Source organism: Dermacentor albipictus, chromosome 7, assembly GCF_038994185.2.
Source record: "Dermacentor albipictus isolate Rhodes 1998 colony chromosome 7, USDA_Dalb.pri_finalv2, whole genome shotgun sequence".
Taxonomy (NCBI): domain Eukaryota; kingdom Metazoa; phylum Arthropoda; class Arachnida; order Ixodida; family Ixodidae; genus Dermacentor; species Dermacentor albipictus.
Window position 1 is genome coordinate 8,252,430 of NC_091827.1, and position 21,828 is coordinate 8,274,257.

General features: G+C 46.4%; 1 protein-coding gene across 3 annotated transcripts in view; it reads right to left on the reverse strand.

The window, feature by feature from the left end:
* LOC139047678 (uncharacterized) overlaps window positions 1-21,828 on the reverse strand; it is a 347,910-nt gene that overhangs the window by 264,713 nt on the left and 61,369 nt on the right. The window lies entirely within an intron of this gene.

Consider the following 21,828-nt stretch of genomic DNA (forward strand, 5'->3'; position numbering starts at 1 on the left):
CAGTTCCAATGAGCTTACCGCGCGCTATAGCAAACAACATTTGTCTTGGCAAACAGAACTACTTACGTGCACGGCATCGCGTACACGAGTCCTCGCGACGCATGAAAAATGTGCTCTGCCTTCATTTATTAACCACGATATCGATCTTACTGCGCTCCAAACTCAAAGGCGCGTTTCGCAGTCGTTGTCGTTAGCCCGTCCTACATTGTCTATTCCGCCGACCAAAAAACAGATGAACCAAAGCCCATACTACGGCTGGAACAGCTCACTCAGTGGTATCCGTGCAGCACTGTGGATCATAAAGATGTATCGCTGCCGCCGTATTCAAACGTGAACATTCATTAAATGCACCTACGCAGTGTCCTAGTTTCCAGCTAATTCTAAGCATCAGTATTGCTGTATACTTGTTGCTGGGCTAGTTGGTTCATACTTCTTACCCTGGCATAAGGCTCGAAACCATGTGGGGGAACGACTGGGTAGGGAAGAAGTGTCAGCCACAACTAACTTTATGCAGAAAAGACGGGCACACTTTCATAGCGAAGCCCCTTTTAGCCTCTAGTTGGTCGGGATTTTTCGTGTTTTCGTGCGCTGTGCTCACACAAAAATGTGGGCCGATCCCGGAAGCCCTCCAAATAAGCGGGAAGCGCACGATGTGCTGCTTCTCCAAGAGGCACCACATAACGTCATCAGGTGACATCATCGATTGATGAAGACGTCATCAAGTGACGTCACGTTTGACGTGATGACGTCATCAATTACGTCATCGGGCGATAACGTCGCGTGACGCTGCCGTTATTTTCCTATATTCGAATTACTGTACAAAGCTATCATGTCTGCAGCTTGTGCGTAAGTCGTACTATACGAATTCACTGGCGCAGTTTACTATAAGAAATTGAATTAGTCCAGGACTATGAGAATGAGCATGTATACGCTGCACTTCCGCAGATGTGCGCGCGCACGTGGCGTACGTCGCGTGTGGTGGTGGTGCTTTTCTAGAAGTCGTCTGACGTCGGTCATGCTTGTCTAAGGTTGGCGACAGCTTCGCCGTACATCCACATTCGCGGGGTAAAATGCAGGCGGCTTTTTTTTTTTTTCAAGGAAGGTGCCAATGTGCGCAAGTATTTTTCACACCGAATACGGACGAGATATCAACGGAAATTAAATTGAGAGAATACGTGTTTATTCCGACTTGCACGCAAAGAACCCGTGTCTAATGCTGCGCAGAACCACAGATGCATGGATTATACAAATATATCGTGTCTTTCTGAAGTTATATGCCTCTACTAACCCAAATGTTCAGGCAATTGCGCTTTTGCCAAGTATGCAGGTGATTTAGAAATGCTGGGCTCACACGTGCAGGAAAATGTGCAGACATCTTGATACATAGGTCGCACTCTCTTGTTCAATAAGTAACGTAGCGGCCTGTATAGCCAATATAAGCCTGGAATTTCTTGTCCAGTCGTTAAGTTACCGGGTTTCGCGTCCTTTCCGTTGCAACAATCTCAGTCTGGTTATTTACTTCAGGCATGCATTTACATATACATGGCTGGGGAGAGAGGAAAAAGAAGTCGCCAATTTAGCTGTTTCACAGCGTTCTCTTCCCCCAGACAGGGCGCCCGAAATTTTTAACATCTATTTATACTTCTGAATCACATTTCTATACTCCCACGCTGTACTATTCACATTTAGCTTTGTTTTAATTCTATACATACTGGAAACCGCCTGCTTCTTGGCAAATCCCCCATAGTGGACATGCGCCAGTGTTTGGAAGGCAAGACAGGGTGCGTTCCCAGTAGTCAGGGGATTCGTCTTCGTCTTCTGTTTCTTCTTTTTTTATATTGCTGCTGTTTAGTTACGTGTGCAGTCAGTTCTGCAGCTAGAAATGTTGCCAGAAACAGCTACGAGTAAGTTGGACAAGGCCACCGGGCATCTTCATTTCGTTAGAGTTAGTCAACTTTGCTTGCTTGCCTAATTGGCTGACTGATTTATTTAATCGTTCCGAAGGGATACAACATCTACGAGAGACGCCGCATTAGAGGGCTGCAAATTGATTCCGACCACTAGTGCACCTGAAATTCCACACACGAGCATTTCTTTATTGCGCCCCTATTGAAATACAGCAGCTGTGACTAAGATTCGAACCCGCGACCTTGTCCCCAGCGGCAGAACGCTATAGCCAATGAGAGGCCGCCGTGCACGTAGCCTTGCTAAGTCAGCTTGATTATTGGTTCTTCTCGTCATATCTTATTCGCCATTTTATTATTTTCGTCATTTACACACGACTATTTTTTGCCTGAGAAATTAAGATCGCTTGTTAATCTGTTCCACTGCCAAAGCGCACGAGCGTGGGCCACGGAATAGATTGTTACCTTATCCTTTATGTGGGAACTGCAAGCTACAAACGGCGGCGGGTAGACGCTTACAAGTTGTGACCGTGAAAATGAAGAATATCTTTAAGAATTTAATCACTCGTTGCAAGAGTCCGAAGATGCGGCGAGTAGTCGCGTTTACATGAATGCGACAACTGGCGCATCGCATCGTATCGCATTCACATAAATGGTGCTAAGGAGCTACAAAAAAAGCGTTACATTGATACGTCAGATGGGGTGGATCGAGACGAGAGAGTAGACTTTCGGAGTGCACGTAAACGTGATTGCATCGGATTGCGAATTGTGGGAAATGGAATTAGCTGCCCCGATCTGGCGCACTCGCCGAGCTGCGGCGTGGCGTGGCGCAGGAAGCGTCTGAAATGCGTCGCTATGCCTTCCATGTGCGACACCGTATGTTGCCATCATTGCACAATGAATGAGGCGCCACATGTAAGCGCTTGCGCATCGCATTACTCTTGATGCACTATAGGAAGTGTGATGCGCTACAGTCGCATTCTGTCGAATACGTGTAAACGCGGCTAGTGTTAAACACCGCGAAAACATCACCCCCCCTGTAAACGACAAGAAATGTGGAGGAGAGCACGATGACAAGTGGGACGCACTAGAGCGAGCTTCAATGTCACAACCGTTTACTGAGATGGCGAAAGATAATGGCCACCTCCCGTGAACGGTGACAAGTAGGCCATCAACTTCTCATCGCCTGGAAAAACTCGCGCAGTCTTCGAAGTGCGCAAATCAATGGCACAGTATGCTTAATGACCGCGGAAAATCGATGGCTTTGTCAACGCTTCCTCTATTTCCGCCATTATTTGTATGGAAACAGAAAGACGGCAAACGAAAATGCTCGTCAACGGTGCGACAGCGCTAAAGTACTGTTTCTTTACGCCGTTATGGAGTTGAAGTGTCCGGATTCCAGGCATGCTGACGATAAACATGAAAATATGGCATAATACGCAAACATATTAATTCATTCATTCATTGGTTCGCTAACAAGTGTAACATTAATGTACGAAACTCCATCTCTCTCTCAATCTATCGATGACATTACGTTTCTCTTTTTCTGGGTAGAAAATAGAGCCACAGCTTGAAATGCAATGAAACCATATACAAAGGCAAGCAATATAATTCTTTTTGTGAAAACCACGCGACATCCATTCCAGAAGCGCATATAAACTCACATGGCAGATCGACAAGAAACGCTACATGCCGCGGATCGGGAAACTCGAGAGATTGAGCAATCTACTGTGTGTTTGGCTTGGCGTGGTTAGATATAGTCAGAGTGGTTTAGTGCACGTTAGGTAATTCTTTATTTTACTTTCCTCTCTTGCATACTCGGCATCATGCGAGTGGCATAGCGTTTCGAAGCGCTCAAACAACGACTAAAAGGTGGTAATCGTTAGGCTTAAGCTATGGCGCAACAGCGGGAGCCTAGGCGGGTACGTATCGGTCACGTTCGGCAGTCAGCTCACGCCCGTTGTTAAAAGCACTGTTGTGAACTTTGTCAGCAGGTCTGATCTCCTTTGGCAAAACAGAAGTAAGCAGAAGTAAAGCACCTTAGCAGTCGAGTGTTATTCCTTGCTTGCTCTACGTTTCCAATCACTATCTTCTTGTTATGTCAACTGCGTCCAACATGGAGTGTGAAGTCATTATTTTGTTGAGATTTTTCCACGTGGCCCTATGTCATGCAAATTTGCTGGCCAGTTCCTTCAATTTCTTGTGATAACTGCGGAGCTTTAGAAACTGTCGAACACATTTAGTTTGACTGTCCAGGTTAAAGAGACGAAAGGACATGTTATTTTAGTAGGATGGTGTCTAGTAGAATAGAATCACTAGATCTAGGAAGCATACTATATTAGGCGACAGCCTGAGAATTCAGTACAAGCTAAAAAATAAAATAAAATAAAAACCTCACTGAACCTCCCCTCTGTGCATGCCTCCACTCCGCTAAAAACAAAGTGCCCGGAAGAGGTGAAGCCTGCGCTTGTCCCTATAACTCACTTCTGAAAAAGACACGCGCAGATGGTGTCCGCTCGAAGCTAAAGTACTACCACTCTCCGATGTAAATAAATGCAAGGCTAAATGGAAAATAAAAGCTTGGTGTATCTAATATATTACATTTGGCTCAGTACTGACATTATAAACTCCCATAAAACTTATCCAGGCGTACAGGTTTCAACCTTAAACCAGTGACATCGAGATAGATCTGTACGTTTGAAGTAGCCGTCTTGAAGACGCAGGAAATCTGAAAGCGCCTTACATCACAGACACCACTGAAACTGGCGTATCTATACAAATTTTATTTGAGTTGCACCGCAGTACACGTGCCACTGCTTAGATTGTCACCGACTACAGGTTTTCTTTTTCTTTCTAATACTGACATGCTCTTGGATCACCTACTTTAAAGCAACGCCATGCCTTAAATTTTCTTTTCTCATTCTTTCAAGACAATGGCTTAATTGACAAGCTTTTTTCTGTTTACATCAACAACTGCTCACCTGTGTCTCATTTGCACATATCGTTACCATCTGCTTTATTGCATTTTTCACTCTACATTTTCACGCCTTCCTCCTCCTCGTTTTAGGACTTTCTGTTCCCGATCTCCTATTCTGTGAAGAGCAGCGTTTAGGCGCTGGAACAAGCACCGTTCACAGCGCCGCTGCTTGCACTCTCCCTTCTCTGAACACGTAACCAACGGTGCCAGTGAGCGCATTCCGGCTTCCGCTTTGCGATAGCGAAATACGTGCTGAATAAATTAGAAAAAATATATATATGTTTTCTTAGTGAGTTATTATCGCCAGTAATGCAACGCTCCCAACCGAAAGCGTAATCGGAGCGTTAATGCTGGTGATACTTCACGCACGGCCTTATTTTAGCCTGATGATTGTGAGCGAATACTACTCCCCAGTCGGCACTTGTCGATAGTATTGTTTTGAGTGTCATTGAAAATTCCGACCTCTTGTTTTCACTGCGTCTCGCAGCCACCGGCTTCTCTGAACATGCGAGAGACTGACAGTTCCCAGAAATGGTATAAGCAGCAAGAACGGTCAGCCACAGCTACATACACAGGAAGGCCTGGCCACTTAGCTACACTATTATTATATTAGCGCACTGGTTACCACATTAGTCATTCGAATAAAAAAATAATGGAAGCATTGAAAGTGTATGCTGTTACCAATATTTTGTTATGCTTTACGTGCTCAGTAAAAAGTTTGGCATGATGCAACACCTTGTTAATTTCTGTAATCCACACAACTCCAAAGAATACGCAATGTAAAAATGTTTACACCCTTAAGGGTGTTTTCTTGTCGCACTGGTAACACCCTTACCGTTAGGCCCTTCCATAAACTTATAGATACCGACAACGCAGCTCTAACTATAGACGTCCGATGACAAAGGCGTAGCTGAAAACTATAATCATTCTGAGAGCCTTGGACGCACAGAAATATCCGCCAAGAGAATTTCGGAGGGAGAGATGTGAAACTCTCCTGTCGGATATTTCTCGCGCCCAAGGCTGTCAGAATGATTACATAGTGTTCAACTACGTCTTCTGTCATTGGACGTCTATAGTTAGAGCTGCGTTGTCGGTATCTATAAGTTTATGGAGGGTCCTAAAGGTAAGGGTGTTACCAGTGCGACAAGAAAACACCCTTAAGGGTGTAAACATTTTTGCAGTGTGTTTACACGGGCAACGTTCACGGCATATTATCATGACTGCATGCGCAATGCGCTGCGATTACACGAACGTACGAGCCCTGATTACAGCAGTATCTTACTGGCAATAAAAGGCCCATCACTGGAGGCGAAATATTCAGAAAGAAGCACGACAGTGCGGCGACATCAAGCGTGTACGAGAGGACACTTAACTGTTTCCAGATGACTCATGTGCGTAAGTATTGATATCGCATTCTTATTAGAACTACACATGTTTTTTTTTCTTTTTTTCAAGGCTGAATAGCCTAATAGGTAAATACATTCATTTATATCTGATGGAAAATAATTTATTTGCTAACAGGCGGTGTCGCACAAAATGCTAACTCGCCTATCCCCTTATTTGTATTGCAGGGTATGCAGATATTGTGTTGGAAGAGGCTTTCTTTTCATGAGTACCGCGCTACGCCTTGCTTAATATGTTATCGCATCCAGTTCACAGGGTTAGCAGAAGCCCGTTCCTCTTTTGCGACGAGTAAGTCCTTCAGCAGCACTCAGAAGACGTCGTATGACGTCGTAGCCCATCTATTTTACGCTCCGCAATCGAACTGCGGTAACGGCTTATACGACGGTAGAATTCTCTGAATTTGATTGAAGAGCTTTCTCACTTTCTCTCTTATAGATTCACTTTTAACTTCTTTTCTTAACGATGAATTGTCAACTTCCTTTGGATCTATCTCGTCTCCTTTTGTATCATCTTGGCACAACACGAGTCTACATCGCATGCGCTTTTGACGATGCACTGCTCGTCTGTGCTCATTACACGGCTAAAGCCACTCTGTCTTTATTCAAGAAGAAGAAAGTTGCTTTATTGCTGTTCACTCTCTTTTTTTTTTTTCCGGTAACGTCCGCGAATTTGACAGTTGCTGCGGCTGCCTTCCATCATTACGCTCTACATTCATACCAGAATGCTGATTTCTTCCACTCAAACTCATGCAATGGCATGAGTTCATTTCCAGGTGGCGACGGTAGGCGTAACTTCCTTTTTCTTTGTCATACGTTGAGGATGAAGCTGCGGATGTCTAAGGCGGCCTGACAATGATAAAGACACGACACGACGACGACAGCAGGGTCGGCATGAGGCTGATCGAAGCCGTAACGCAATGTACCAATAAACACTGCAAACCCTCTTTCGATCTGTCGCAGTAATACAAGCGCAACGACTAAACCTATTCAATAAATACTGCAAACCCAGTTTTTATCTGTCGCAATAATACAAGCGGAATGGCTAAACTGATTATATTTGCACAGTAGTTAGCACACTAAACAACTAGACTCGCGGCAACTGCGATTATGCCCTTGCTAGCGTGAAAGTCGGGATTTCGTCACACAGGCTGTTCATCGTAGAATACTCCGCGTAAAAGGAGCTTTCTCACGGGCTCCAACTCCACTTCGGCCATTCCTTTTCCTTTCAAAGATGCCAGCTTTCGACGAGGTCTCAAAGGGGGAAAAAGTAGAGAAAGAAATCAACAGAGAAAAAGAGCAACAGTGAAGCTCTGCGAAAGTGAAACAGTGAACCCGCTTGTACTCCCACGAAAATGGGAGTCGCATCTGCAACGCCGAGTAATTTGTACGACGCGCTTCGCAACAGAAGAGCGCCCGAGTTTACTTTTTAAAGCGGGCGCCGCGGTTAAGAACATCCCTGGACTGCACATAAATCAACAGGACGGAAGTGGCGGCTGAAGAAAATAGAGCGCATTTTCTTTCCGAATTTCGTTAGCCGTCGCTATAACAGCGAGCGTGGCGGCTCCCTGCACTTTCAAGGCTGCGCAGTGTGCGCTCGCACTTTCCGCGCTGTTTGTGCACCGTCTTCTTTCATTTCGCCCTCCGCCCCGAAACTCCCCGCCTACCTCCCTCTTTTCCCGTCCATCCTTCCGAACCTCCCAAACCACTGCGCCTCCGCAAATAAAACTGTTGACCAGCGCCACTGGGGCTTGATAGATGAACAGCGGCCTTATTTCGCTGCCCACTTGCGTCGAGCTGGACGTCACGTTCCGTTTATTTACTCGAAGAACTCGCGGATTATACAGAGAGGGGCTGCGGAGGCGAGACCTCATGTTTAAACAACGTTCCTCCGGCCGGCACTATTTCTTACGCTCGCTCGTTCTTTCTTGACTTCTTCTTGCTCTCATTCTTTCCTCGTCGCAAGCAGTTTTTCTTTTTTCTTCTCTCGCTTCAACGCCTGCCATTGCAGGAGTATGTTCGAGGAAGAGAGAAACTTTCTTGGCCGAGGTCGCCTGTATACGGCAGAGGGTGGCAGGCCTGCAAGAGGCGGCGTTTATTATTCGAGACCGTTCGGGGCAATTCGGGTTAGGCGGCGGGCATTGCCTGAGCGAGGATCCTCGACAACTTCGACCAAAACCTCCAAGGCGCGAGCTCGCGCCTAGAGAGAAGGGTCGAGAAACTGGCTTCTCCCCATCTCGCTTAAATGCAAACGGGGGGGGGGGGGGGGGGGCATATATGAATGCACTGCGTCGCGTCGCCCTTTTTATTTCTTGCCCCCCTTCCTTCATCACACTTCTTTTTCTTTTTCTTGGTCTGAATAGCGGCAGCTCGAAAGGAAACTGTAAGCTCGTCTCTGTAGAAACGAGCCAGCAGTATTGAAACAGAGTTCAAGTTGGGAAGAAGGAAACTAGGAGCGTAGCAAAAAGTGGCCGAGAAACATAAAGTCATTACGAAACTGACCCCACTGCCGCGTCGCTCGACTACCGAGGAGGAGGCGTGTAGGGGATTGCTGTGTGGGAAGAAGGGGACATAGCGAAGGGGGCGGGGAGGGGGATGACAGGGCGAAGGGTCAGGGGACCGACCAGTGGAGCTGACGTTACAACCACCCCCAACGGCAACATCGTCGCGAACTTGAAGTCGTAGCCATAGCGCGAAAATGTATATACGCTGCTTGTTTACAACTCGGTTCGAAGGACAGCAGGACAGCTCAGCGCCATTTCCTCGGCTCGCTGAGCCATTTTTTCTCCTTGCTTCCCGCATTTTGTTTCCTTCTTACTTTTTCTTTTGCGTTTGGCATTTCGCGATCTCCGGGCTCCCAACCGAGCTCGTTGGGGATTTCGTGGAAAGACGACAACGACTGCTACTGCTGCTGCTGCTGCTGCTGCGGAAATGAGTGGTGAACAAGTTTGTTTTTCGTTTTCCTTCGCCACAGACCGGATTCTCGATCAAAGTGTCTCCCCCCCGCACGTTGCTGTTTTCATCTCCCCTTGCGCTTCTATCTCCCACTTCAATCTCGCACAGAAAGTTGATGTTGTTGGTTTTGCAGGCCAAATTTATTGCCTGTAAATTAAGCAAAAGTTTCGCAAGTAATATATATATATATATATATATATATATATATATATATATATATATGCTGGTTGTTCCTAACTTTGAATCGGTGAGAACGATAGTTTGCGCGATTAAGGTGACCTGCCGCAATAAAGCTTATTTGCTTTTCCTTGCTCTCATTTTGTGGTTCAGGAGTTCTTAGAGCCGAGTGTTTCTAAAGAATTTGTTTATTAAAAATAGAAATCTTGTGGTGTTAAAAACTCTATGAACGCTGCTGTACAGTCGCAGGTATAATAATCCGCGTAGAAATGTGAAAAATGCATAAACATCTTATTTAATTGCTACCGACAATGCTGTAGCCGTCCTTTTGTTTCTAGGTGCACCAACGAGATGCGCCGCCTACGGTGGAAAAACATGCAAAATATTAGCATCACCATGGTCACGCACATCTCGTTTTTCGGGAACTTCTCAATGCACATAAATGCTCACAGTCACGGACAATAAACGGTAAAAAGTGCTGTTGGTGGTCGCGATGATGACGATAGCGGTCACGATAAACGTTTTAGATTACATGTCGTCACTGACCATGACGATCATGATGAGGGTGGTGGTGGATGTGGTGGTGGTTGTAACGGTGTAGATGATCCCGACAACGACGACGACGACGATGATGATGATGATGATGATGATGATGATGATGATGACGACGACGAACGATGGTAACTACGATGTATTGAGCGTGTAGCGTACAGATACCGACGACGATGGCTCTACAAAATCTAAGCGTGTCAAGAACTCGGAGCAGCTATTACTGTGAATAAAGACAGTAGCGATATGGATACGACGCCATATCAATCCACGGAACGGCGCGAGGAGTTGCCGCGCTATTCGCTTCTCCCCGTGGAAAGGCACAGCTACGCGCGCGCACTCCAGGCTACCGACATCTGGAAACACACGGTGAGCGATGGTGATTGTTCCATACCGTTATAGGCTGGTGAGAGTACAGCATGCCTACCCTTGCAATGCAAAGAAAACGACATCGTGGAAGGCCTGATAGCAAGAAGCCGAGACTCCTTGGAGCCACAAAAAGAAGGATGAAGGCAGAGAGAGAGAGTATGCTGAGGGGGAAAGGGTAGAATATGGTCCTTGGCGAGGACCCGAACTATTGTACTGACAGGTTCTCTGACCAAAGCCGCGGGCGCGGGTATTTGTCAGGGCTCAGCTGAGCGGAACGTAATTTAGATGAAATCCCCCGCTTGAATCGCTTCTCAACAACACCGGCACAAGAAAGCGGCGAAGGAGCAAAGAAAGCCCAGACGCAGCAACAGCACCGAGCAAATCGGCATACGCGTTCACTTCGATGCGTTCCACTCGGAAAAGTTCGGTTCTTCTTTTCTCAAACCTCTCGATGCATTCTGTGCGCTGCGTATACACACGTTGTCCCCAAATCTCTCTGTCTGACTGCGCCTCTCCACTGCGCCGGATTGAGACTCCTGCTCGCTCCGAGAAGAAACAGACAAACAAAGTAACATTTGCAAAGGAAAGAGAGAGGAGGGCAGAAGGAAAGATAGGACAGCGTACAGACACACCGAAGAAATTGGGAACGAGCGAGTAGAAGGCAGAACTATACATAAACAGACGCTGCCTCTTGGCAGCCGATTTGGATGAACTATGTGAACTGGAATATAAAATTAAGAAACGATTATCGAAACATGACAAGATTTTTGTGGGCAGTGGGGTTTCTGCCCTCAAATCGTAGACAGTAATCCTGAGCGCATGCAGACACACTGCAAATACACTCGCGCGCACGCACACGCACACAAATTTGTTTGCATGCACAGAACACGTCTACGCAGGCATGCTCTAATACAAATGTGACCCAAAGAGGTGAACCAAGAACAATGATAAACACCGGCACGTACATGAGAACGAAAAATTTGGAGAACGCTTAAGCTTTGCCTTTAAGAGGGAGCTTTAGCTCGGTTGCTCCTATTTAAATACATGTAAAAGGAGAATTCGTTTTGCTAGGCAACCACTGCACCAAATTTGACGAGATTTGTTGCATTTAAAAGGCAAAATTAAAATCTAGTGACTGTTGGTTTCTAATTTTTTATTTAGGCCATCAACTTTTTAATAAATAAGTGGCAAAAATTCTTTAAATGTCCGGAAAGAGAAGCTATCAAGTTTACAACTCTGCAACTCAGCAATGAAAAATTATATCACAGTTATGTGAACTGCATCGAATAGTGCATCTAAACCGCACAAAATTAATATGTTACCCCCCACATGAATCTAAAAAAAAAACATAATATGGAAATACAGCTTTTGCAGAACCCTTCTACACGATGTAACAAATTCACGTAATATATAAAATGACATCAAATTTGTCCGCTTTCAATGATATAGTGGACGCTGTTTACAGAACCGCGATAGCTGCTCTTGATGCAGAGTTATTAATTCGTGAACTTCGTGCTTCCACTTTTCTTCAAATTTTCGAATATTTGAAAATCTTTATAACAAACTTCAGGCTCTAAATTGAAATTCCACTTCAAAGAGTTACTAGAATTTAACTTTCGCTCTCAATTGCAACAAATTTCATTAAAATTGGTCCAGGGGCTATCTCACAAAAACGTTTTTTTGCGTTTTACGTTATTTGAATAGGCCGCGTCGGAGTTGGACCCGAGCTAAAGGTTCCTCTTAAAGGGCCCCTGAAACGGTTCGGACAAATTTTGTAGGCGCGTAGGGTACAGCTTAAGTAGAACATTCGCACCACAATTCAAGTGAAGCGTTACGTATCAATGGAGCTGCAAGCGATTAGAAGTTACCCTCCTCCCTAGCTATGCTTTTCCTCCTCAACTCGCTCGCCGAGCGAGCGGCGCTAAGCTCCGCCTTCACTGGTTTAGCGTTACGATGCGACGTCACATCGCTCACTTCCGGTTGTTTAGGAGCACGCCCCCTCCCGCGCGAGACCTCTCCGCTAGCCGCTTGGCCGTCGACCGAGAGCTATCGAAGCAGCGTGCGTTGCGAGCATTCTGTCGTAGCGCCGAACGTGTCCGGTACTCCGCTAAAAACAGGCAAGCTGGTCATTTCGGCAAATGACTGGAGGCATAAACTCAAGCTGATGAAGGAACTTTAGCGTAGACGTACGTGAGCAGCCTGATCGGTCTGCACGGTCCAGACACTTGGGGTGCGATCTTGTACGCGTTCCAAAATAGAACGGAGGCGGTCCGTTCCACCGAGCCGCACACGCTTGGTCAGTTTGAACGGTGTCGAACGCCATGACGTCAATTGTGAAGTGATATCTGCTGTCGATCATTCCGTGTTGTCTGCTATCGGACGAACGCAACGGAACGGACCGCCAATTTCGCGACGGAAAGAACGGACCGCCTCCGTTCGAGTTTGGAACGCGTACAAGATCGCACCCTTGCTGGCGCAGCGCTTAACCAGTCAAACAAAGCGCTAATATTGCTCTAACCAAGTGTAAAGCATTTTAAACATTTATAAATCAACGTGTTGATTACACTCGTGCGAAAAATACACACCAGCAGCAAAGAATACACTTCGTTGCTGCTACTGTGTATGGTTGAGCTCCGTGCCACCAGGTGGCTGCACCGTGCAGACCGTTCACATTTGCCCTTCTGCTCATCTCGTGGCTCATCCCGGCACAGTCAAGCGGCCAGACCCTGTCCCCTTGCGCTTGCGTTTGCCCTAATACTGGACTCGCGGTTTGCAGGTCGCTAGGTTTGCAGTCCACAAGGCAACAAAGTCGAATCATAGTGCTCGCGAAAAGACTGAGACCGACTCTGACCGCGGAGCTCTCGTCAAAATGGAGTACGTTGTAACACAAGCAGACGACACTTGCTGTGTGCCGGAAGTGCTGAAGTGTACTAAAAAGCTATTCTTGTGTATTCTCTTTAAGTTATTTTCTTTTTACAAAAACAAAGTAACTAACATTCCAACTATTACGAGCATCATTTGTTCACCATAAAGTTGGAAAAATTATCGACCACGCGCCCTGGTCAGCCAATCAGATAGCTCGCCCATGTGACGTAATATGGGTTATTTGCATCATATGGGTAGGGGCGGCTTAAAATTCCGCCGAGCAGTGCGCTGCGATCGGCAGCGATGTGTATTTTTAAAACCTTATAATAAATTACACGCTTTACGCAGAGCACTTAGATGCATCAATTAATGATCAGAAGAACCTACTCTAACGACTCAGTACGTTTGTAGAAAATCGCCAAAATCGTTTCAGGGTCCCTTTAAGAGTGGAACGCGATAGTATTCAAAGATCCCTGACCGCCTCTCGCGTTTCGTGGCCACTGCAGCTTATGCGACCACGGTGTTTTCCTCGAAACGCTGGCGGAGAACGCTATGCACGAGGGCGTGCTTTCTGGTTCTCTTATCTTTTTACCCATGGCGGGCTCCGCCGCTGTCGCGGATGCGCAGGGCAGGGGTCATCTGGATGATGTTGCAAAGAACTAAGCTGGGCACGCCGCTCCTATAAAGGCACACCTCAAACGGCAGCTCGAAAAGGGGTGTGTGTTTGATTTGCCGCGTAACCGAATTATTTTTTCCCGTATATCCAAATTACAATCCGACGCTATCACGTCAATAGGTTGCGTTTAAGCCGTATTTTGGGAATTTTCTGACGCATGTTACTTTGAGAAATTCAATTAGTCCCGTAACGCCTATGCGCCACGCGGAGGGCCTGCGTGGATCGGGATGCGTGGTTCGGGAAGATTTTTTTTTCGCACGGACATCGCCGCCGGCGCCGACACCAACGCCGGACTTTCTGCTACACGAGGCCCTTAAGGCTACCGCGTTAAAACAAGTACGTTGGAGGGCCGACAACCGCGGGTTAGCCATCTCCCCTGCGGTTTTCCAATATTCCCTCGGTTCCCGCTTGCCAATTTTATTGTTAATGCGTTGGAGTGTCAAAGAGAAAAAAAGAAGTATATATATATATATATATATATATATATATATATATATATATATATTAGTCATATAATGAGAAGCCAACAAACACTGACACCAAGTACAACATAGGGGAAATTGCATGTGCTTAATAAATGAAAAAAAGTGCAGCGAGCATGGCGTTTTTGTAGATGAAGCGGACATACTTTGCCGCTAATTAACAATTTTTTTATGATTTGTTTGATGTTATGATGTTATGTTATGATGTTATGATGTGTTTGATGTTTGATGTTATGATGTTTTTATGAAATAACAAATGATTTTATTAGTACCTTAAGGGTACTTGTTTAAGAGGCGAATTTGAGGGCAGCCGTTGTTTAATGCACCTTTTTTTTAAAATGTCGTGAAAGTCGCTGCTGATTCGAGATATTTGTCACAGAATTTCCAAGGTAAATAAAACAATACAGAAATTGAGCGCCGCGGGAGCGCAGAAGAGGTGGCCCCGCTATCATATCAGACCGAAACGCCTGTGACAACAAGCCCGAGGAACTACCGCACGTCTCGGCCAGTCGCGGCTTCTGTTGACACGTTTTGCCTGGCAAGGATGTGCGGCTGTGTGTCGGGTCATGATTTGCCGCAGCATGCCATCGTTCAAACTTTTCTCCACGCTTCCTTACGGGGTGTTGCCGTCTGACGCGCGGCAGCACTCGCTCACTCTCGATATTGACTCGTTTGAGCTCTGAAATTTGATTATGAAAATCTTGGATCAGGTGCGTGTGCGCGTGTGCGTGCGTGCGTGCGTGCGTGTCAAGTCGTTCCTTCGAACCATCTCAAAGGTTTTGCAGAATCGTATAAACAAAAAAAGGTTACGAAAAAGGGTGAAAAGAACTGAAAATCGAAGATAGCGCTGGATATTGCACTGCGATATTTTTGCTCTCTTGACGTCATTTTATTTGCTTGATTATTTTAACTCATCCCGTGAGCGTGATTCTTCTTTTAAAGATTGGTAATGTATAGAAAATAAAACGAAACCCAAATTAATCAATAAAATCAAAGAGTTTCCTAGGAGGATTACTGTACTATGGCGCTGCAATCGTTCAGCCACCATGGGAATTATGGGCAGTACATGGATTTGTCTGATCTATGTCATTGTGAAGTCAGACGTTCTTGTATATTTCTTTTTTAGGCTTCATCTGTCTCCACTTTCGATAATTTCAGAGCGATTCGTCCTTCTATAGGTGCACAAGACTCTGCGAGCCCGCACAATCGTTACAAATTGCAGTGGTTCACCCTCTCGAGGTGGCCAAATTGAAATGCGTCAAGAGACTCACTACGTTGGCTTGCCCGCGATAAATTTATAACGGCGTTCTATGAAGTTCTATGCATCGATGCATGCTTCTGTGTCGTAATGATTTCAATATCGGGCCTCTGTGCTATAGAGGTCGTGCTGTGGGTGCCAGGCGGCACTAAGATGCGCCCGCAGTCGCATTCAGCGCGCAGAGGGCCTTGCACAGCCTCTAGACCTCTCTGCTTTGTGGCAGTGCATGAAATTTTTTCCATCTTTGCAAAGCCCGGCACATCGCTCACAAAGCGCGAGAAGTCTCGAGGTGACGTGCGCGTTCGCACGAGCTTTTCTGTTCACTCTCGGCGCCCGGTTTGTCGATGTGTTGATGGGTGCCGTTCCTCGTTTCCTTCCTTCTTCTGTGGGACGACGCTAATCGAGTCGGTACAGGGAGAGGGGAAATGGTGAGGGAGAGATGGGTTACATGTACTGCAACAGAAAATTATCCATGGAAATATTTACCCCGCGAGTGATCAAACATACTTTTCTATCTTTCTTTCTTCCGTTATTTCTTTCTTTTCGTTAATAGATCAACGAATGCACACAGACGGACACGCACTCAAACTTGCGCAGAAGCTTTTACCGATACATCTGATAAAATCTACGGGTAGACTAACAAACGCAGCAGGGAAGAAAATCAAAGCCCATTTCTTAAAGAAAGATGGTTGAACACGAAGCTTTCCGCCAATGCAAACTGAATCAAAGTCCAAAAGCAATAACCACGCAATGAACCCAAGAAATGCTGAGCGACCCAATGTTATGCATATGTGATTTGATTGCTTGTGTAGGATTTTAGCTTTTGAACGTTGAAGTTGAATGAAGACACATTTCGTTAAGTTGCATAGCCTTCATTTTAGATCACGTAGCCGTTGACTACACGCACACACTCGCACTTTCATGGACGGCTCTACACTTGAGCAGTATTGCCTCGTGATCGCTGTGGTAGACGTTCAGAGGCTCTGTCATCGTAACGCGACACATCCTGCTTGCAAACGTGAGATCAATGCAGGATTGGTGTTGTGTCGTAGGTCTCTGTAGCGCCTTCAGTTTCAACGAGTAGCAATCTTGTATGAAACTCTCGATCCATTTGCCGTGTTCTTTCGCCGTATCGATGTTAAAGACACCGCGCACGAAGATCAGCGTACTATGTGGCTTTAAAGTAGCCAAAGTTTCTGCCAGGAGTGTCTCCGCGTCACAACGAGACGTGTTCGGTCTGATGTACATGCTGACGATCACAAGTCCAGTATACATGTAGACTGCACAAGCGTCCCCCATATGGCTTCTGCATGCCGCTGCCGATACACAGGGTCGGCCTTACGGGCACGATCGCGCTCACGCTCATGTTCGCGTAGGCCAGTCTCTTCTTCTGCCGTGCGCTGCACCTGCGGCCTACCCATGGTGACGGTCGAGAATGCATTGTGTGACGCGCGTAATGCAATGCAGATATGTACCGCTCCTCTGGGTAGCATGGCGTTCAACTACCTTTCTTTAAGAAAAGGGCTTTTTTTTTTTTTCAAGATCCTAAGACGAACCCGTGTTCATTCGCATTTGCGGTCTTTGATTAGCAGGGAAGCTCGGTTAATCGCGACCAGGGTGGTTTCATGCCTATAGCACATGCAACTTGCGCTTCCAGTGAACTTTGTGCGCATGCGCTACTGTTGCTGAGCTCGTCGCTTCGCACCGTTATCAGGCACTGACCGGCCGCCCAGTTGACGCTGGCGCGGTACTGCGAACGTGAACTGTAGTGTTCTACGCAGATGCGTAAATTGGCTTTCCTGCAGTGCGTTTTCGGCGCTTAAGAACCAATCAGCGAGACATAGAAAGCTCCGCTTTAAAATACGTTGAGACAACAACCATATAGAACGCCGAGAAAACGAGGGACCCATGTGGCTATTTGCCACCGTAAAAGCCTGGGCAGCGACTACACAGGGAAGGTACTTGATGAAGGCATAAGGAGGAGGAGGAGGAGTATATTTTAATGGAGAGAAAGGAGGAGAGGTCGGCCTGGAGAGCGTGTCTCTAGCCTGCTACTCCTCACTGGGGAATGGGGAAGTGGGAAAGGCATAAATGGAAACAGAAGCCCAAGAGGCCGGCAGATGACGCAAAGACAATCGTCGGTAAACAAGCGGGCGAAAAACCATAGCGAGGGAGGGAGCGAGAACACGGATGGGAGTCGACTTGGCAAAGGAGAGATGCGGGAAATGAAGACGAAGAGGCTGCACGCAAGTAAGCCAGGCAAACGCGTACAGAAAACCGATGCGATCGCTGAGAAGAGATCAAAGAGAGCCGCGAAGGGAACGCCAGGAGTAGCCAATTAGCGGAGCACCAGCGAGAATCAACAGACGGGCCCGCCAAAGCGTGTCTATGGAACGGAACCCAAGAGCCGGGCCAAGCTGCTGGCCGGCGCGCTGTGATGAACAGCGGGTGGGAAGGAAGGCTTACGTCTTGTGCAGCATCGTATTAGAATCAGATATGAAATATAATTGCCCCGGCAAGGCGAGGTCCATGGCGAAAGCATCGACAGGGAGAAGCGTGAAGTGGAAGAGCGTAACTATAAAGCAAAAAGAATAGCAAGAGTGCAATCGCGGAAATATTTTCCTACGGTAGAAACGACAAAACCATGACATTTACACGGCGACTCACTTTTAGTAATCAGGCAATAAGAAGAATGGCGGCTCGGTTACCGTGCTTATCACGAAGCCTGGTCATTCGCAAGAATTCCATATGGGCTATAGCGTAAACAGTGTCACTGTGTTGCTGAGACATAAGATGAGAGCCAATCTTCCACGTCATGTTCGGCGGTCCCACTGAAAATGGGTGGGTCGCGTTGACGAGGGACGCCGGCGCAGATGACAGTGGCAGCCGGGGGTGCAGGCAACGAGGTGGCGGGATCAGGCATTGTGCTGGGCGATCTTGTTGGCAGGGTTCGAGTGCGGAACTCCAGGACGATGCCAAGGATCTCAGCAACTTCCACCAAATGCGACGAGGTTTATTGTCGTTCTCAACGTTGTGGAACGCTAGGTATATATAGGCACTGCAAGGGCTGTCTGTAGCACGGTTTTGGTTTGGTTTGGTGTCTGTAGATATAGCACAACCCACTACAGGGTGTTGGCCATGAATCGGGCGACAGTAGGTCGACAAAGAATAAATACCTAAATAGGTTTTTTTTTTTACTGAAAATGAGGTATGAAATGAATTCTAATCGATAATAATAATTTTGATGCTATAGTTTCTTAAAATTAGAAGTTAATATATTTGGTTTCTTGTTGTGGGAAATATAACAGTAAAATTAGCATGGAAGTCTCCTTGTTTCCATTACAATATAATATATGGCATCACATACGTTCCTATTACAGTGTCCTAGCGCCGACGCCACCAGAGACAGAATGATAGGTAGCGTAATGGCTAATCCAAGTTGGCGGAAGGCACCTCCTAGAAGTCGTTTTCTATGCACGTTGAACCTATGACACTCTATAAAGAAATGATCCATAGTTTCGGGTTCATTGCAGTAAAAACATTTAGGAGAAGGTGCCAAACCAGACCTATGGGAATAGAAATCAAGCCTTGGAATTCGGCAACGCATACGCGTAAATGAAACTTCAAATTTTCTTGTTGCACAGCATCCACTGTACCAAGGGAATCTAAGGTGCTGAAAATCGGCGTTATCTAATACACATGATTCGGCATGTTCTTCTTGAATGGAATTTTTTTTTTTAATCTTGCAGAAGTGACGTATGCCGAAGGTTTTAGGATCCTCAGTACCGGGCCTTTAAGAGATGCCACTGCTAGTGCGTCTGCTGACTCGTTTAAAGTGAGCCCCACGTGCCCTGGCACCCATACCAGTTAGATGAGGCGTAGATGTTGTTACGTAGCACGGGGCTCGCTAGCGATCACGGCACGGTCCTTCGTCTTCAGTCGGCACATACACAGGGACGCGTCTACTTCATTACAATATCTATATTTTTTCTCGTATAATATACGGGAAGAAAGGAGGTTAACCGAGGAGCCCGATTTTTATAGATCATATAATGAGAAGCCAACGAACAAAGACGCCAAGGACAACGTAGGGGAAATTACTTGTACTTACTAATTCAATTAAAGAAATGATAAATTAATGGCAATGAAAGTGGATGAAAAAGCAACTTGCCGCAGGTGGGGAACGATCTCACGTTTTGACCTTACGCGTGCAATGCTCTAACCAACTGAGCTACCGCGGCGCGGTTTCCCCATCCACTTTCTTGGGTATTTAGGTTTTTACTATTACAACTAACCTTGGGAGTGTTAGCCAGCGCCACCACTCACAAACCTTAGCGGCGGATGTGAAACATCCTTTCTGCCGCAGGCGTCACGAGTAGCTGATCTTTTTGGGTGAAGGCAAGTAGTCAATAAACCCACACATGCTATACCTGAAGGCATTAATGTTGCCGGATTCGAGACCCTCGTTATGTAATCAACGAGAAGAAAGGGAGTTAACCGAGGGACCCGATTTTTATTAATCGTTTCATAAGAAGCCAACAAACAAAAGCGTGAAGGACAACATAGGGGAAATTACTTGTACTTACTGATTGAATTAAAGAAATAATAAATTAATGGCAACGAAAGTGGATGAAGAAAACACTTGCCGCAGGCGGGAAGCGATCCCCCATCTTCGCATTACGCGCGTGCGATACTCTAACCAATTGAGAAACCGCGGCGCCGTTTCTACTGGCTAACACTCCCCAGGTTAGTTGTAGTAGTAGAAACACAAATACCCAAGAAAGTGGACAGGCAATCGTTCAAGAGCGCCGGGGCACAGTGGCAACCCAGTGGACACATCGAAGGAAGCTGGCGGGCGGTATTCTTTGCTCGCAAGATATGTGCAGCACTTTCGAAAGCTGCAGTTCGCAGAAGCCTCTCCCGCAACGTTAACAGTCAGTGCTCTTTCGGGGTAGTAATGACCGGTGGTCCTATACAGTGGCCAATTGTTTCTGAGGCTCTAAGCCGGTGAAGGTTCCGCAACAAATTCTAGCAATTTCTTGCCCGGTGTTCTTCGCGTTTTTTGTTCTTTTTTATTAAAGCGCGCTGTGTAACGCATTGGTAATCATGATGAACCAACTAGCCTTCCCATAGTTGGGGAGTTACAACAAAGGCGAGAAAGCACGGACAGACGTGCAGATAAACAGAAGACAAGCGCTGCAACTCTGTCGAAGTATTTTTGTGTTGCTGGTAACTTCGTAACCATCATTACTCACAAACCTGCCAAACTTTCGGCGGTCTCTCCAGCAGAGCCTTACGAAGAAAGCGCTCATAGAAGCACGATTGTATTAAATGGTTGTACTTATGTCGAGAGCAATTGGTTCTTGAAGAGATAAGTTTTCGAGACAATGGAAGCGTCGTAAACAGTGGACATAAAGATAGGGTAACTATGAGAACACTTCGCTGAAAACCAGAGAAATGCCTTTCATCGAATAATCAAGCGAATAGGCTAACATAAACTGTCTAGAAGACCGTCTCTACAATATACAAAGTTAAGAGAAAATATCTTGGCATACGCTACAGCAGGGTCCGAATTCACAGAGCTCTTCGTTTGGAAGTGTTTTTTGCTGCTGCCCGGTCACCTTGGCTAACGATCTGTCTGACATTACGACTGGTTGACAGCATCAGCTCCTAAGAACACTTCTAGTGTAAAAACTGTTCTGTGTATTTGAATACTCGGCTCGTATACATGCACTCTTTACACGAACTCCAACGGAAACAAAATGTTTTTTTTTTGAAAGTTGCGTCCACTTTGCTGTACGGTATTAGTGGAATATAGAGCACGTGGCTAGAGACAGAAAGCTAGGATAAGGAGCGATAGTAGCAGACAGGCAGCAGCTGAAGTGGTCTCAGCCAGAGCAATGGGCCGGTGAACTTGTGCATCGTGCATAAGGAATGATATCCGAACTGACGTTGGTGCCCGAAACTTCTCCGACCCTTCTTGCCTCCTAGCACGGGTGGCCCTTCGCAGTGAAGCGCGGCTTCTGTTCCCTTGTTTCCGGTTCGCGGCACGAAAGCTTCCTACTTCCCCGGAAGACAGAGTAGTCCGCTCCCCCCCCTCCCTTTTCTCCCCATTATTCATTGTGCTTTGCTTTCTGCGCTTTCCTCTTTGGTAAGCCGTTCCCTTTTGCGTATTGCGGAGCCTTCCTTCCTGCACAATGCACAGGCACCTGTTCC